Source organism: Plectropomus leopardus, chromosome 17, assembly GCF_026936395.1.
Source record: "Plectropomus leopardus strain MGB_pleo_1.0 chromosome 17, ASM2693639v1, whole genome shotgun sequence".
Lineage (NCBI taxonomy): Eukaryota > Metazoa > Chordata > Actinopteri > Perciformes > Serranidae > Plectropomus > Plectropomus leopardus.
Window position 1 is genome coordinate 12,068,856 of NC_142192.1, and position 18,066 is coordinate 12,086,921.

General features: G+C 40.5%; 1 protein-coding gene across 1 annotated transcript in view; it reads left to right on the forward strand.

Annotated features, from left to right (window-relative positions):
- Nucleotides 1-15,357: 15,357 nt before the first annotated feature.
- Nucleotides 15,358-18,066, forward strand: part of runx1t1 (RUNX1 partner transcriptional co-repressor 1) — a 179,402-nt gene continuing 176,693 nt past the window's right edge. The window contains exon 1 of the mRNA XM_042506299.2: nucleotides 15,358-16,089. The gene's annotated coding sequence lies outside the window, so the exon portion shown is untranslated. The remainder of the gene's footprint in view (nucleotides 16,090-18,066) is intronic.

Here is an 18,066-nt window from a genome sequence, read left to right on the forward strand (position 1 = left end):
CGCATGCACCCATACCCTCACCCAGTGGCTTTTATCTAGCCATGGTACATCCACTCCCCTTCCCCCACCTCTGTGAGTCACTCACATGTGTAACAATAGATAGCCCGACCTGACAGACCTTCATACGTGACACCTGTTATCTAAAAGGTCACCAATACCAACTGCAAGAGCTCTGACATCAGCACAAAGGAAAAGATCTGGCAGTACAACCGATTTATTCAGACCCACGTTTGGCAAGATGAGATGCAAGCTATTTTACACAATAGTGCTATTGACATATGGTATATAAACATTTTAAGGTTTGCTTTGTCATTATGAATCAGTCGCCGGATATTATGTGACCTATTATCATCTATCTTTCTGTGTTTTTGTTAAATTGCTGAAAATATCCAAATCATGTGTTTTTTTTGTAAGAAAATATAGAAATATCTAAAAAAGAATATGCATGGATAATAATAATTCACCTTTCAGTTTTCAAGCTATTTATTTGTATACATTTTAATTAGATCTTAAGCGGGATATGTTACGCTTTTCCTTATTTTCTGTCATATATATAATGTTTAAAATGGATACATCAAATCAAGCAATCTGATTGGTTGTTAGCTGTGTTATAATAGCTGTATATAACAGCTATTGAACATAATGATGTCTAATTCAGTTATACAATGCGGTCTCACTCAGTGTGGTCTAATAACCAAAGAAACTGGTAACATCCTAATTAGCTAGCTAGCTAACAAGCTGCTACAATATGGAAACGTGTAACATTCATTGTGGCGTAAGCTAAACACGGACGATTGGATTTAGGAGTGCATATTTACTTGGAAAGAAACTGATGTACCTAAAAGACGTCATGCTGAAGAATGTAAACAAATGTAAACAAACTGGGACAAAAACAAATTTGTGCATGCCTCCACAAAAAAAGTTATACATCCTACAGATGTTTGACAGTTTTTTTTAGTAGTTCCACAATAAATAGAAATGTAAAAATTAATAAATAGCCCAAATGATGAAATCATCTGTGATTTAAAAAAAAGATAAGAAGCTAATATGTAGCATTGTAACTGCCTTACAGCATGCGTAGGTAGCCAGGAGGGCCTATTTTGTTGTAAAGTGCTTAAATCACATAGCTTGCACTGCTACATGTAGCTACATGCTAACTTTAGGGAAATGTGATCTTGGTCGCAGATGTTAATTTCCTGATTTGGAGTCAAGTTTCTGCTAGAATATGTCCGGTTGTGTTTAGAAACTTTTTACTGTAGAAAGTACAGCTTTTTCCATGTTAAAGTCGTTCCCTGGCTGCAGTGATGGTGCAGAGACAAAGACCTGGAAGCGCTGCCCAATCAGTGCAGGCTGAGCTTTTTAGGGAGGGGGGGGCTTAAAGAGACAGACGCAAAATCGTCTCAAAGAGATGGAGAAAAGAGGTGTTCAGCACAGACAGTATGGGAAAAAAAGTTGTTTTTTTTTACCATTAAAGCATTAACATGTTCTAGTAGAAACTCAAAATACAAGTATGAACCTGAAAATGAATAGTTCCCCTTTTAGTGTGAACCAAGATGTATGAGCTTCTGACTATGTGACTTAGAAAAAACCTATCAATTTCTGGCTTTTCAGCTTTCAAAATTGACCTATTTTAGCTAATGACACTAGTGTAGATAGTAAATGTCATAAGCACAGACAGCAGTTTCAGATTTTCCTTCCAAATTCTTGGACATATCTAAGCCCATTTATGTTGAAAAGTTATCACCACAATTGCAAATATCACATAATATAAAATAAGTGTTGCATTTAAACACATAAGCAGCTGATCAGGAAGTGTATTCTTTTGTTTAACACCTTGACATTATCTTAACTGCCAGTAATATTTTATATTTCTTAATTCGTGAGGGTTTATATTTCGCTGTTAAATGCAGGTGTAGTCGTTACTCTGAGTCCTAAAAGTTAATGAATAAAAAATCCCATTGCCAGTTTTCTTTTATGGGGTATAAACCTGCCATTATTTCTTTTAGATCGCTTCAATTCCAAGCTATAAACGCAGTTTTCGCTCATTAATGGGTTATTAAATTGTATTGACGACAGTAATGTGTGCATCGCTCTACATGTCATGTCATGACCTTTTCCTTAATAACAGCAGGCTGCTGGTGTGTCAACAAAAGTGAGTTAACTGCGAGGATGTTGACTAAGGATTCCCTCAGCAAGATGCTTCAGTAGATTTGGAGATACACACAGCAGAGTTAATCCACACCAATGACAAAAGGACACAAATGTGATATTAGCACTCGTCATGTGACATTATCTCTGCTAATTGACGGTGTTTCGCTGACTTCTGCTCACCACGAGTCAAATGCATGGAATTAATCAGGCAGCAGTATGTATGAGCGTTTAGCACGACCTTAACAACGTTCCACAGGAGCTGAACGCACTGAAGCTTTACCTACCATCCTGTGACAAATGAGCTAGACGCCACGCGCCCAAATCCCACTCATTAGTCATGTGAGGCATGTCACCAAGAGTAATTATACTTAGCCTCAAACTTGCATATGCAACAACACACACGATACGTAATGTTGCTGCACTTTCCCACACATGAGCCAGTAGGAAACGTTCTCATTCGTGTATGGCTGTACACCGAGACATGAATCATAATTATGACTGCTGGTGAACCCGACACTGCACATTTGGAGCATGCTAGGTTTGGCTCTCATGATATTTGCTTTAGACATAAACAAACATGTGCATTTTGTCACATTTTCTGTCCACACCATGATGTCATGTGAACATAGATGTACGTTGACCCCGGCGTATTGTCTGTTTAGTTTCTAAGTTGCCGCCTACCTCTGTTTTGGTGCCATTTGTGTGTGTGTGTGTGAGAGAGAGACGGTGTACAGAGGGGCTTGTGCAGCTGTGGTGTGTGTGTGTGTGTGTGTGTGTGTGTGTGTGTGTGTGTGTGTGTGTGTGTGTGTGTGTGTGTGTGTGTGTGTGTATTTTCAGTATTCAGCACCGTGCCTTTGGCCATGCTCCAGTGGAGCGCTCAGTCTCTCTGACGGACCGGTGAGAAGTGAGGAGGGTCAGTCCCGCCAGGAGCTCATTTAGTCCCTATCTCTATCTCACACTCACACACACACACACACACCAGACACACACAGAGTCTCTACTACTCACTCTGACAGGGAGACTCATATCTCCCTCTCTCTGCCACACAGAAACACACACACACACACGTGCACACCAACACACACTGCTGTGCTCCCATTAGGGAGATATAGTGAGAAGACAGGACTGATGATGCATGTCACAAAGTACTACTGCTAGTCGCACACATAATGTCTCTTCCCTCGATCTCTCTCCCCACCTTCTGCCTTTTTTTCTTCCCCATTTTGTTGATTTGCTGCATTTCTTTTGCTGCTTCTGCTTAAAAATTAAAGTATGAAGGTTTCTATCATGTAAGGGACTTTGGTGCATACATCAGAGGGTCAAATGACAGAAGACATAAATTTCTTTTTGACTCGGAGTGGTGTGTTGCATATTTGAAAACTCATCTAATGGCTTTTAACTTATTCTTAGTAAATGTGTGATGTAGCATGTTTCTTGTCCTCCAAATGGTCTTCCTACTGATCTACTGCACTACCAGAATGCAGACTCTGATGTCAAAAACAAACATGACCATGTCAACGCTGAACTTGACAGTAATACTTTGGTGTTTAATTCTCCGCCGACCTCTGTTGCCTGTGAGTCTGATATGAATGCATTAGCAGGATTGCGCTGTGCGGTGGATTAGAAACTCCCCTGTGCTTTGTGAGGTGTGTGGTAATGCCAGACTTAGCGGATTCTGCTGCGAATCACATCCTCCCATCGCCGTCTTAATCCCTGATGCGCTGCCTAATGACACAGAGACCGAAGAACTCAGCGGGTGAGCGAGGAAAGGCGATGTGGGCGCTGGGAAAGTGACAGAAAAGTTGCAAAGACTCAAAAGTAGTTTGGTAGGAAAGTATGACTTACTGACTGACACCGAAGACGTCTCTGACTTGTCTCTATAGTCTAACAATATTTGTAATTTGAAGGAAATGTAGGTGTGTTTTTGTCGTGTGTGTGTGTGTGTGTGTGTGTGTGTGTGTGTGTGTGTGTGTGTGTGTGTGTGTGTGTGTGTGTGTGTGTGTGTGTGTGTGTGTGTGTGTTTACAACTGCTGCATCCGCAATCAGTGTGTCCTGAGCAGATAGGGCAGGTGCTCAACAGGTGTGCTCTCTGATACCAGTCCCTCTCCATTTGCCTGTCTGTCCCTCCATGTTTGCACACGCTCATTGTGTTCTTCATAGAGGAACACCTGGGCTCTGCTGTACCTGGGCTTGTTGCCCAGTCCTCTGTCTGACAGCGCGCGTGCGCGCACGCACACACACACACACACACACACACCACACACACACACACACACACACACACACACACACACACACACACACACACACACACACACACACACACACACACACACACACACACACACACTGGAACACAGCCAGTTCCTGTTACTGGCCAAAGCAGGAAGCAGCTGACATCCTATCCTTCAGTTCCCAGGAGACTCAACACACTGAGTGAACCATCCAAGTCGGACCCACTTGAGACCGGCCCACATGAGATTCGGGCCTCTTGTGCGCAACAGTTAAACAGAAAAGGAGAGCACTAAAGACTCTGTTAGTGCATTAAGCTAATAAGTATCTGGTACTTCTGTTGGATCCTCTAAGGCTGATTGTTTTGGACATCCATTTGTTTTGCCTTTCAAGTGTGGTTTATCATGCCAGCAAAAGCTGCAGTAGGCATCAGAGATTTCTGAGCTGAATTCCAGTGAATAAGCTTCGGTGGCAGATGCCAAACTCGGCCATGGCTTGTCTGTTTAGATCAGCGTATCTTTCCAGGGAACAGAGACAACTTTATTTTAAATAAACAAAACGCTATGCTTGTAAGGCCTCTTGTTTAGAGTCTTTTAATTTCCTCCAATGTTGAAAGACATACATGCAAAATAGTTATAATACTACTTCTACTACAACTAATAATAATAGTAATAATGATAAGAATAATAACTTTATTTACATATAGCACCTTTCATACAAGAATTACAGCACAAAGTGCCTTACAATAAGGGAATTGTAAGCACAGAGTGCTTTACATGAAAACAGACAGCGTTGGCAGGCAGGCAAGGCAGTTCAGCATAAAATGACATTTAACAAGTTTAAAACAAAAATTAAGTGCCTAAAATCATGAGATATGATAAAACCATAAATTATAAAATCATGTAAAGTACAACATGTTAAAGAATTGCAGAAGCCTGGTGTGTTGAAAGAAGAGTTTTGGAAAGCCAGAACTAGTTTTAAAAGGCTCAAGTGAACAGATGCCTTTTTAGCTATCTTTAAAAAAAAAAAAATAAAATAAAATTAGTGAGCTGTCTTCTCTGATATCTATAGGTAGTGTGTTTCATAACTTTGGGGTGTAACAAAGGCCTCATACCTGGTATTCTTTCGGCTGTTTCTGGGAACCTTTAATAAACCAGCAGCAGATGATTGTACTGTTTTTCAGGATAAATCGTTGACAGTATTTGACACCATGTTTGATTGATTTTGCTTGGTTTTAGAATTAATCAATAACTGAACTTTAGTGTGCAGTAGACAAAGACAAAGTTATCTCCACTGAGAAAAGGGAGGCCTCCTAGTAACACAACAGAGTTGCTGTGTTTCTCACAATGGTCTGCTTGGCCATGCACTAGTGAGCATGGGATTACCTGAGGGAATAGCACAAACAGGTTGTCTCCAGTTCTTTTTGCTTGTTGTGGTTTGTTACTGGGATAAGTAAGGAGATCTCAGCTCCCCCCTTCTCTCTCTGTGACTCACTGTTCCAGAGAATAGGCAAGCACTGATGAGTCCATTCAAGTAGCTTAGTGGCTCACTTGAATGTTTCTCAACCATCACATTCTCCAAAAGTTCAATAATTGCATCTTCTAAGTGATGCAGGGGTTACTTTACTTCTTTTATAATTTAAAACATTTAATTTAATGTTTTTCCAATCACTTAAGGGCAGCAGAAAAACATGTAAACATGGTATTAACTTAATATCACTGTATGTGTTGTTATGTGTGTTAGACAAATGCAAGTCCTATAGTCACTCTCTTTTAGCTCTGTTTTGGTCTCCACCAATTCCTGATATCCCTTCACCAGGCTAATATCTGGCTCTTTAGTTGCTTAATGCTCCACCACGTTCACCAGATAGTCACAATCTTTGTCAGCCTGCTGTTTGGTGCTGGGCAGTTATGCACCCATCTGTAATAATACCTTCTCTGTGATCCCACCCCTTGCCCAGGTGCACCGAAGGGGCCTGGACACAAATTAGTGACACACTTGGTAGCATAAGGGCTGGGTTTCAGTATTCTTTAAGATAACCACCAAAATAACCTAGTCCTAAGTAGTATCACAACTTCTCCAGTCAAATGATACCTGCTTTCGATCTTTTTTGTATCCAGATCTAGAACAAAATGACTACAAGTATTTGGTTTTATATTTAGCCAGTCACCATGAGCACTGTTTGAATTAATGTGATTTCCCCAGTTCGAGCACAGTGATTTGCATTCAGCCTGCTGAGATGCCACTAAAATGTTTAAAAATATGAACCAGTGGCATTTTAGGCAACTGAATGCTTCCCTTCACTCGATGGGTGTCAAATAGAAGTAGAAACAAAGGTACCAAATGAAGTATATATTGCTATCACTTTAATGGTACTGGTATTGGTACTTTTATCAAAATTCTATTTATCATACCACAACACCTGAATGTTTGGGGAAAAAAAAGTTTTATTGCCCTGGGCCCTATATGGTATCATCCACAGGTTCTATAATGGCCAACTGCCCACATGGGTGGGTTTACCCAAGTGGGCCCCTCATTGGTTATGCTAGGGCTATCTGGATACCCAGTGGGTATGGGCCCAAAATGGGCATCATATCTGGGGTCAACCTCCCATGTGGCATAGGGCCGTAACTGAACATGTGGATAATCCCATTTTGGCTTAATTTTTCAGCATATTCACTACCTTCACTGGCCCAGCAAAAAATTGGCTGGGTAGGATACTTTGCTGGAAGGAGAATGGGCAGCAGCTTAGTATGAGATATTTCGAAATCAGCCAGCTCTAAGCATGACCTCAGTTTATTTATTTTTTGTCTTTATGGCCACTTCTGGGCTTTGTTTTTTTATTGATTGTTCACAGAAAAAACTGTTGATCAGCGTAGCTTTAACTATTTGAAACCTTAACCTTAAACCGCAACTTAACGACCATGGCTCAAAAAATAACAAGAAATTAGTAAAATAGTCTGTACATTTATGATAATTTTGTGATAATTGACCCCCCCCCCTTTTTTTTAAACTAGTTTTCAGGTAATTTTCTTTTTCTCATTTTTCTTGCAATTTGTGAAACATTGCTCACCAATGTGGTCATTGCATTTTTTCCATGTGTTTTTGAAAGAAATCAAACCAATTAGTTAAGGTTTCAAAGAGTTAAATAGCTTGCAAAAGGCGCCAGAGAACAGCACAAGAAAACTAATGTCCAACCAGGTTTTACAAATAGATACCTAAAATTCTAAACCGGCACTTACACTTAAATTGATTTCAACCTCAAGTCAGTATATTTTTTCCATCTCTTAACCTGTCTTTGACAGCAGATGATGAACATTTAGCCATTGTTCCGTGTTCACATTTTACAGACACTGAGTTGACCTGGGCAGGATACCAAACCCCACGGGAACAACACATTAGTTACATTAGCAGCGTAACCCACATCATTAGCGGTGACATTTCAATGGGCTGAAGCAGCAGTCACTGTTTTGGCAACAGCGACAATGGCAGATGATACATGGTTTAAGAAGATGGTGGCTATCAATCTTTCTGTTCACCTCTCCATCTTGTTCACTTGTTCCCTCTTTGTGGGTGAAACAAGCCCGAACAGCTATCACATGACACAGGGGGTAACGAGCCAGAACGCAGCCTCAGTGTTTTGGGGACCGTGTGGACACAAGCTGTAAGTAGCAGTCATGTGTCTGGTTTTGTGACTGTCTCAAGGTCCATCTGCTCATCACTTTACTTTCTGCTCTTTACCTGGGTGAAGATTCTCAATGGTTTCCTTTAGAGGATGTTGAGAGGGTCTCTCAGAGATCATTATTGTTTGCTGTCTTTGATTTAGAAGAGTCAGAGCCACAGGGCTCATACCCCGGGGGCAAGAGGCACCCACACACATGCTCTTTCTTTCTCCTTTTTCCTCTTCTCTCTTTGTGTCCCACAAATGCACACACTGCCCTCTCTATTTGCACACCACTGTCCACTCTCTGCTTTTTGTCCCCTTAAGCCGCAGGTCGCTCAGGGTCAGGGCAGATATCATTCAGTCAGAGGGACTTTAGAGGAAGAAAGAGTGCCATTCAAAGAGAACTTTTCTCTTGTTTCATTTTTTCGTTTCTGCACCTCTGTCGTTCTACATTTTTGGCACCAAAAAAATCCTCTGTCAAATGGTAGTGAGATGACAGGCAGTCATCTGCGCTGTGTTCAGCGCACTTTACGGCCTTGCTATGTTGATTTGTGATTTTCAAGGCACTTCTGTGACGCTTTAAATAACCTCAGCAAAGAGAAACTTCATACCAGCTTCAGCAGCAAAACAAAATTATTATGGTGTTAAAGAGTTTATTGTCGTCCTTAAGAGATGATAAATTCTGAACTTTTACTGGCGGGGCACTCAAAACCCCAATCAGGTTAAACCCTACAAAGTTCAGCTGCTTATATCATCAAGATGGCCCTTGAAGTGAATGTGTACAAAAAGCTTGAAGTTATCACAGAATCAACATCACCTGACAGGCGGCTGTCGAGGCTGTCTGCACACACAGTGTCATAGCGACTGACATGGCAGTTTACACAGGTGTCCACTCTCCAAAGGAGGAAAAAAACTTCCTGTGATATTTGCATTTGACTTCTAAATATCCTCGTCCAAAAAACACACACACACCCTATGTGTGAGTGAGAGGGAGAGAGACAGCGAGCTGACAAGCCTTGGGGCTAAAGTGAAATTTACACAGACAGGCCTAATACCAATACCTTTCTGAAGGACGACTGCTGCACCACACTGGGTATGTGTCATTAAATTTAATACACATCAGAGGGCACTGTGTGTGTGTGTGTGTGTGTGTGTGTGTGTGTGTGTGTGTGTGAGAGAGAGAGAGAGAGAGAGAGAGACCTATCTATACCAGACCTGTTTTTAATGATGGGATTAGATAATACACACCTGTGGCCTTCTCATTATTTACACACACACACACACACACACACACACACACACACACACACACACACACACACACACACACACACACACACACACACACAGGCTGGTCATTTGTGCTGATCCTGTATTTGCCGCACGGATGTATAAAGAGACTTGGAAACAGTGTTAGAGGCAGTTTTCCCATTGATTCCTATGAAAGTTGCTTAGTAATGCAAAAAGCCAGAAAATAAAAAATAAAGTAAGAAGCTCAGTTTCTCCAAATATGCAATTACCTGGATCTTTTGCATTAGGGCTTAGGGCTACCGAGCACAACTGAGCACGACCGAAAGTGGCCAAGTGGCTAACATCTGGTTTAGTGCTCTGCTTACTTGAATGGGAATAAAATTATGTAATTTTGTGACTCTTCTAGACTTTTGCAATGTTATCGTAGTGATTTGCACGTCTCTTTTACAATAACGGTATTTGAGAAAAAGGCTTTTTTGGCACTATGGTATCACGTGATGAACCAAAGCAGTGTAGATCAGCATGTGATCACTATGTAAAATTGGCATCAAAGCCCAGCGCTGTCATGTCCACTTAGGGCTGGGTATCGGTGCTCAATACTTTTAAAACAAAATAACCTTGTACCAAGTAGTATCAAAATGTTAAAGCAATACTTGCATTTGACTGTTTTTGCACCAGATTCTCATCCCAGATCGTCCCAACTCATCACTGGTTCAGTAAACTTTCTGTTGCCGCAGTCCCCAGAATCGCTGTCCGCCAGCAAAAGCTCAGTTCATACCTCTGCCCAGTTACTACAAGCTCACACAGCAGCAGCAGCTAACATCCAACACCAGGCTGTTAAATGGTCTTAACCAACTCACCACAGCACCAAAACAACTTAGCTCTGTCATTACACCCATTATTAGCTGTTTGGTAATGTTAGCCGTGTGATTGTAACAGTTAGCCCTGTCACTGTATATGTAACTGGGCAAACACAACTGTCCCTGGCACGGAGCTCACACTCCTGCAGCAGCTACATACATACAGTCTGCAGTGTGGTGAAGTTGAGCGTCGTGTATTTGACAGAGTTGGCAGTTCATGTTTGATTAAAATGACTAATACACCCCTCCATTCATATTATGAGTATGAAATTAAGTAGAAAAAAGTACTTGGTACCTATATCACTTTAAAAGTACTGGTGTTGGCACTAGTATAATATCTTTTTTTTTTTAAAAAAAAAAAAAACAATACCTAGACTTACCCCCACCTGACTTCAGTGTCTACCACCACACAACTGTTGATCATTTTCACATATGCACATTCACATGCTGTGGGTTTGGATGTTTACTTTTTGATTGTTAAAACTACAGTAGGCATACTACAGCACGCCTCCCTCCCTCTCTGCTGCTTAGCTCCCAAACACTTCACTCATCTTAATTATCTTTCTACCAAGAATAATGCAGCTGGCTTTTATAACAAACCCTCAAAAGACAAAGAATGTTCTTGAATTCTAATATGGCTTTCTGTTTAGGACAAATAATGTGCTTTTTATAAATATTTCTTCTTCCTAAATCTGATAATAATTGTTTGTAACTGAAAGCCTCTGAGGAAAGTTACAGTCCGCTGCAAATCACATCTTTTCAGATTGAAACCATATTTGTGCAGCAGCCGATGGTTTCCATTATTTAAATGTGGTATGAAAATCATCTGGCATGAGGAATGGAACTTCCTTGAGCAAAGAAGTGAATGTATCTCTTTTTGTTGTTGTTGTCAAACCGCAGCAATAATAGCAACCATTTCAGATGACAAACAATGAGCAAACATGAAGGTCATTAACAGGAAAATGTGGGTTTGACAGCTCCTTGAATTAAAGTTTTGACAACTGTTGTTAAACCGTTGTTCTTCTCCTCAAGCCAAAATGATGTTAGTGCATCAATATTCTAACAGCAGGATTGGCAATAATAAAAATAAGCTGACCAAAACAGCAAAACATGTCTTCTTCCAGTTTCATCTGAATATGAATCTAAATATTTTCAATACAGATTAAATGTAAAAGTGAATACACTACAACAAGTATTACCCAAAAAGATGTTGAAAGCAAAACAAAAAATGTAAACAGAAAAATAGAAATTTTAACACAATGATCTTTTTATCTTTTGCCATAGTATTGTTACTTGTTTTTTAGCATTGTGGCTGCCACCCTGTTTATACATATTTATATTTCCTGTTTGTAAAGAAAACTAACAAAAACAAACAAAGTGATCATGTTCATCATGAATATATCCTAATGTGCACCTAAAGTTCTATATTATAGTTTTAAATATATTGTTAAAATTTAGAGGTTCTTCTTTGGAGATTAATACTTACAGTAGGCTTTGCAACAATATGTACAGGTCTGGTGTGTAAGGTTTAGGGGGATATATTGGCAGAAATATAACAAATGTGTTTTCTTCTGTGTTTTTATTACCTTAAAATGAGTGTTTTATATCTGCTTATGGAGCAGGTCCTCGTTCATAAAGTCCACCATGCTGTGTTATCATGTTCTACCGTAGCTGAAAACAGTCAAACCAAACGCAGGCTAAAGTAGCCAGCAGTCTCTCGACAGCAAGCCGAACAGCGTTAGAAAAACATGAAACAGCTATATTCTGTGTTTATTACCAGTTTAAATCACCAGGTTTCTCACCTCTAGATACCACTAAATCCTATGCACTGCTCCTTTAACCCTTTAAGACCAAGAAACCAAGAATGATTTAAATTTTCTTGTGCTGCATTCACACACCTTTCACATGCATTTAAATACATCTGAAACCTTAACAAATTGGTTTGATTTCTTTTGATGACATGGCTAAAACGGTCCCAGAAATTGCAAGAAATTAGGGAAAGAAAATTACCTGAAAATTTGAGAGAGAGATTATTGGAAGATAATAAATAAAAATAGGGAAAAATGTTCAGTAATGATATAATTGTTATTTTTTAAATAACTGCTTTATCTATAAATGTATTTTATCTAGTATTTTTAATTGTATTATTTCAAGCCAATTTGCTCAGGTTTCAAAGGGTTACTTTGTTCAAATAACCACATATCATTATCTTAGCTATGATTTTGCATTAAAACTGCTCAGCGCAGCTTAACAGGCTGAAGCAAAGCATTCAAAAATGTTTTCCTCAAAAACCAGCTCACAGCTTGTATTCATTGTCAACCCTCCACTCTCCTTCCCAAAAATAAACAAAGCTGCTCAGTCTTATAAATCACTATGTTCAAGCAAACGCCAACTGGTGTTTTCAGATTTAACATGAAATGTCTCTCCCTCGGTAAATTCCCACCACTCCGACTACAAGCTGTAGAATAAAGATGGTCTTCATCACACCTTGTTCTCATCATCCCATCACCTTGACCGCAGAGAAACAATGAGCCAGAGGTCCCTGTAAATCATTTTCAGGTGCTGACTAGGTGTCTCAATAGTGTGTGTGTGTGTGTGTGTGTGTGTGTGTGTGTGTGTGTGTGTGTGTGTGTGTGTGCATGTGTGCGTGTGTGCGTGCATGCACATGCATTTCTGCCACCTGTGGCTTATTAAATCCTATGGTTTAGTTTTGGTTTTTTTTGTCTCACTGTTGCTTTAGTCAGAGTTTCCCAGGTCATCTCTCCCGCCTCTGCTCCGCCCCTTTAAAACTGCTGCACACACACACACTATTTACCATCATATTCCCTCTCCTTCCCAAACTTTACCCATCCCCACACTCCTCAGTCATAACACTAACTGCCCCCAACATACACACACACACACACACCTAGCCCTGACCCAACCTCTCCTCCCTCAGCCACAGATAGTGTAAAATGGGGGTGAGCCAGACGGATCCCAGGCCTCGACACAAGCCAGTACCAGGGTGAATCAGGGAGCATCCCCTGCATACTTGCCCCCTGACTCACCCACAATCCTGGGGTGAGCTCATCCAGCTCCCCCTCCCCTGTCTCCCACGCACCCTGTCCCTCCTTGCTCGTCTGTCTGTCTCACCTTTAAGCGTTTCCTCTCCCTTACCCTTTTATTTTCCTTTTCCGTCTCTTAGCTTTCAGCTGTTTTCTTGTTTTTCTCTGTTATCACACCATGTTCTTTGTGTGACACTTTTGTTAGCCTTGATATGACTTTAATCTTTAATTTTCCGCTTTTTAATTTTCCCACTTTTTTTCTATTAATGTCTTTTTGTCACAAATGACAATGAGATGCAGAACCACATGCAAAGATTAATATCAGAACATATGGAGGAATATTTTAATCAGCATGCACTGCTAATTTGCAGGTCCAACACTTTTTTTTAATCATCTCCATCTTTGTAGTGTCTTTGAAGCGCACACTGTCTCATAATTTGACCTGAATTACAGCTTTTCTCATTACATTGCATTGCAAAATATTCTACTCTTGTCCGATGACACGAAAATAATTAATAAACTTCATTCATTAACTCATCACAAATTGTAATGCAAGCAGATGATTGTGCCTCTTTGTCTTGCGTTGTGTGTAATGTGTTGTGTGACCCCGTCTTTACTCCATGGAATGAAATGAAACCATAGTATAACACTACTCAAGGAAACTGTCAAAGCTGTTTAAATCTCCCGTTTTTTGGAAAATAATGGTCATGATTTGATCTTAAAATTAAGGATGTCAAACGATTCATTTTTAAAATCACAACTAATTGCAGAATTTAGATAGCGATTGATCACGTTATTGATTGAATGTTTGCAATTCCATTATTTTGCATTTAAAAACAGTTTTGAAGCCCATCTTGACAAGGCAAAGCAATTCTCACCAGATTGTTGCGACTGGGAAACAAATGACAGCATTTGAACTTTTCAGGAGTTCCATTTTTTTTTGTTTTTTTTTTTGCTTTTTCTGATTCATACAGATCCTGTGTGCATGAAACTATTGTTCCCCGTGACGGGAGGTCATATGACTGGTCACAACATGTCAACTTGACTGTTTAGGGAGCCCAGTATGCAGAAATATTCAAATGCAATAAATGAAAATAATATACTGCATGCAAAAAAGCTGCTTGCATATTGCCCCAAACCACCTGGGACTATCATACAGAGAGCATGTCTGTAAAGAGGAGGCTCATGGGTAGCTACAGAACCTTTTTTTTTCCAGATACCTTGAGGTGAGAGGTCAAGGGACCCCGAATGAAATTTAGCAAAACTTTGGAGCAACATTTTGCCCTACAGCCTCCTAAAGACAGGAAGGTTGGCTGAAAAATGTGTTATGTACAAACAAAAATGGCCTTGAGATTAACGCATTAATGCTGACAGCCCTACTTAAAACAATTTATCTTTAAATAAATACAAATATCTTGACCAATTTTTAACTTGCCTGACACTGTTTTGGCAGAAAATAATATAGAATGAACAAGTGACCAGCCCATTCTCATTACCAGCATGTCAGATACCACTGCTTTGTCATGGCCCTGCACATGTGATACCGACTCTAAAGGAACCGTATAGTGTCTTTATGAGATGCACAAGGCTTTTCAACTAACTCCAATGCAAACCCATTCATGGCACTGCTTGATGCTGACTGACTGATGTAGTACAGATAGTGATAAAAGTCTGCATAGGGTTGGAGGTGGATGAGTCAAACACAACTGGACTTTTATCATGGAGATTGCAGTTTGTGTCCAGTGTGAAACCAAAAGTCATGGTGTTTTAACATAAAGTTACACATTTTATGCAGTCATTGTGTGCTGAGGTTGCTCACAGGATGTATTTATGCTATTTTACATACTTTTTTCAACCAAAATAGAGACCCCGTTATTGACACTTGTGACCCCTTGAAAGCCTTAACTGCGAAATTCTGGGGGGGGGGTCTCTTAAAAAATCTTTAAAATATTACTTTTCATTTGCTATTGTCACTAAAAATGCCATTTAAAAGCGCACCATGCATGCATTCATTACTGAAATAGCAAAAATATTTATTTGCAAATAAGAATACACAACAACTATTGGCTCTGGGAAAGCCTCCCGCCGTGGGTGGCGCTGTTTCAAATGGTCCGCAAACGATGAACGAAACGGAACCCCGCCATTCGGCCTGAAAGCAGTGGACTGTTTTTCCGCCTAACACGGTAACACTTGGTTAAAAACTGTGGACTCGGTAGCTTCGCTAAAAGTCGGGAGAATATGTCAAAGAGAAAGCAAAGTTCATTGCTTGATAACTTTGGATTCACGACTAAAAAGCTGAATCGGAATAATAACGAAAGCGGAACGGAGACACCCGGAGCTAACGCCGGCGGCGAGGCAGCTAGCACATCTACAGGCGAGTTAGGAGCGCCACTCCCGCCCAGCCACACCCAGAACCTGGGCGGGTTGAGGACGAGGCTCCGCTCAGGGAGACGCAGGTCGAGACCAGCATGAGCGACCTGCCGCCGGTTGGATAATGAAGCAGGTCGGCGAATGGAAAGAGAGCAACGCTTTGCTGGATGTCCAGGCTGGAAAGTAAGGCTGTGGAGCAGTTTAGAGAGCGGAAAGAGCAGAGCGCACCACGGGACTAAACACCTGTGCATAGCAAGACGCACTTTCCTCCACACCTCTGTGAATACCAAAGAGGATTTTCCGCCGTAAATGACACGGACAGCCAGACTCAGGGCCGCAACAGGCTGCGCGACGAGTGTGTCTCCTCACTTCTGTTTGTGGACCTAATGTGGACACATTTGATCCAGTACTGTGAGATACTGATTTAAAGCAGGACATCATCTCTCCTCCTCTTGGGTACCAGGACGTTAAGGAACAGAAGCCGAGCCAAAGCCTCTGAGGTCCATTCATGTTTAAGGTAAGATACATTTTTGTGATCATAAGCCCATGTTTGCTGTGACTGAATTGTGTTGCATTTGCTGTGTTTGACTTGTAACAAGGTTAACATTTACCACATATAAACCTGAGCTTTCTGCAACTAAGCTTGTTGCAATCCACCCCAACTACTATGCAGTGATAGCATGACATGTGTATGCACTGTTTATGTTACAGAGCGTCCACCTAAACCAGAAAGTATACTTCGTGTTGACAACTATCCTCTTATATATAATTATATATTCTATTATATATTTGCTTATGTTGCCTTCGTGTGTGTGCATGTGCTCACGCAAATATGAAATTGAAATGTGCTGAGTGGATTTGAGTGGATCTGATTGGATTGAGAGCATAGTTATGGTGGGTTGTGTGAGTGACCTTATTGTTAAACATACTAGCCTTGGTGATGTGTGTACAAAACGTGTGTATGCAGTAGTTTTAATCTTGTATATTACTGCGTATTGAATCTGTATAAGACTTCAGCATAACACTGGAGTACTAGATAGAGGGGGGCCCCTGATTGCCACCAGGTATTTCGCACACTGCAAAACCCAATCTTTCTCTAAACCCAACTAAGTGGTTTTGTAGCTGAAACCTAACCACGACCATTTTGAGAACCTGAGGGACGTGACAATTCTTTGGTATCTGAAGACTTGGAATTAAAAAGGAAAGGGTTGACCTGAGCATCTAATTCAGCATTTCATCTGTCACCATGTTAGTTTTTTGGAGCCAGGAGTGACTATAGCCAGCCTCAAGTGGTCATAAGTGGAACTGCAGTTTTTGGCGCTAAAGCCTTTGCTTCAGTTTTCATCCACGGAGATTGCAGGTTGGTTTTTTTTTTACATTTGCTTTAAGGAAAATCACATTTGAAATTGAAACGGAAACTAAATAATACAATACCATATGTCTTTTAGTGCATTGCTTCAGATACTTATCAGCTGGATAGACATACATGAGCTACAGAGCTGACCATGACATGTACAGTTTATCCACATCAAACAGAAATCAAGCTTTAATCAATTGACACAGACAGGACACAGTTAGCTGACGCTTTGTTGCTCTGATTGAAAGTAACTGGCAACCTTGGCAACAGTAGTGGTGGAGCAAACAAAGAGCAGATAGTGGGTGTTTTCATGCTTGCCTTTCATGGATGTCTTCCTGGATTAAACCAGTTAATCGGCATTCAGATGTGAGAGTTTCAGTATCATTTGGATTAATTATTTTAAAGGATATCTGACTTGAAAGGAGGTTAACATTTACCACATATAAACCTGAGCTTTCTGCACGAAGCTCGTTGCAATCCACCCCAACTACTTTGCAGAATACTTTGTGTCAAAAACTAGCCTCTTCAACTGATTTTTTTTTTCACTGTGACCTGTTGTTGAAGCATGGATAGCAAAAAAACCCCAACTGAATCAAACCTGGTTCTTCATTTTAACTCACATTTGCAAAGGAAGGCATTGCTATGTTAACAAAATCTTGAATACCACACACAGATAAATAGGATTCCCGTAGTGCTCCAATGGCTTCTTTGCAGAGCTATGATCCAATTCATTCTCTGCCCATAGCTATTGTGTTTTAAAAGCATAAGCTGAATATGAAAAGATTTTTTGAATTTGTTGCTTCCAGCGTTTTATTTATTCTGGCTTAACATAAACCATAGCCTCTTTGTTAAAAAAGACAAGTGCAAACGAGGGAAGGTGAGTTGCAGAAAGAGAATGTAAACCAGTTACAGTTCAGTCCAATTTTCAACTGGAGCCATGTGCTTCCCTGCGCTGCAAATTTTCTGTGGTGCAATTGATAGCGAATTCATCTCATTAAATGTCGTTACGCTGAAAGGCTGAATTGCATTTTTGAAAAGGAATGGATTCATCGTATTCACACGTGTTGCACAGACACAAAGAGTACTTAAGAGGACCCCTGAAACTGAAGCTGGAGGAAAAGGCAAAACGATTACACC